We start from the raw sequence: 1,273 nt of genomic DNA, 5'->3' as shown, positions 1-1,273 counted from the left end.
TTTTTTTAAAGACGGGGTTTCACTATGTTGGTCAGGCTGGTCTTAAACTCCCAACCTCAGGTGATCCTCCCACCTTGGCCTCCAAAGTGCTTGGATCACAGGCGTGAGCCACCACACGCAGCCCAATACTTTGGAATTATAAAGTATGATGTCCTTCTGCTTTGTTCTCTTTCCTCAAGATTGCTTTGGCTATTCAAAGTTTATTGTAGTTTCATGTAAATTTTAGCCTTGTATTTTTCATTATTGTGAAGAAAACTTGCCACTGAAAATTTATAGGAAGCTTATTGCATCTGTATTTATTTGAATCTATATTCTTTAAACTCATAAAACTTTTTTTTTAATTTCTATAGTCCAGAGGTCTTTTACTTTTTTAATACCTATTATGCCGTGAATTCATAGGGAATAGGTTCCAGCAGCTCAGGCTCCTTCCCGCTGCTTCTCACAAAATGTGTTTCTTTGGGTGGAGCGAGTTGGCACTTCAGTTGTACCTGGGTACCTTTCTCTTTGGCTTCTTTCTTTTTCTGATCATTTTCTGAAACTTTCCGAGACAGTTTCAGGAAGCTATCTCAGCTCTGAGAGTACTTAACGTGCTCAATACACACAGTAATTCTCTCAGCAACACCTCATCCTTAACTTGTTTGTTTACAACAATGCCAACAGCATGCTGGGTAACATTGTAGACTCTTACCGTTTTGCCATGGCAACACTTATGTGGCGTTCATTTTTGAACAGTACCCATTCCCTTGATGTCTACGATACCACATTTCTTTTTTTTTTTTTTTAGACAGTCTCGCTCTCTCGCCCAGGTTGCAGTGCAGTGGCATGATCTCAGCTCACTGCAAAGTCTGCCTCCTGGGTTCAACTAATTCTCCTGCCTCAGCCTCCTGGGACTATATGTGCACACCACCAGGACTGGCTAATTTTTTTTTTCTTCTAGTAATGGCTATAAGCAAATTTTTCTATTTTTTTTAATAGAGACAGGGTTTCGCCACATTGGCCAGGCTGGTCTCAAACTCCTGACCTCATGATCTGCCCACCTTGACCCCCCAGAGTTCTGGGATTACAAGTGTGAGCCATCATGCCCAGGCAATATCACCTTTCTTATAGATTCACGTATACGTGGCCAAAGAAAGGAATGACTCCATGTTTTCTAAAAGGCCTAGAGAACACATACCGGGCGCTTCTCTTTCCCTTTGTGTTCATCATTTTGGCAAATTACTGGAAGATGGCAGTTCCGGCTGAGAAGAACAACATAAAACATTTTTTTTTTTTT

General features: G+C 41.0%; 1 pseudogene across 1 annotated transcript in view; it reads left to right on the top strand.

The window, feature by feature from the left end:
* LOC108297625 overlaps positions 1–1,273 on the top strand; it is a 31,703-nt pseudogene that overhangs the window by 10,673 nt on the left and 19,757 nt on the right. The gene's annotated exons all lie outside the window — the stretch shown is intronic.

Source organism: Cebus imitator, unplaced genomic scaffold (assembly GCF_001604975.1).
Source record: "Cebus imitator isolate Cc_AM_T3 unplaced genomic scaffold, Cebus_imitator-1.0 Scaffold823, whole genome shotgun sequence".
Taxonomy (NCBI): domain Eukaryota; kingdom Metazoa; phylum Chordata; class Mammalia; order Primates; family Cebidae; genus Cebus; species Cebus imitator.
Note: the sequence above shows the minus strand (reverse complement) of the source record. Positions and strands in the feature narration are given on the sequence as shown.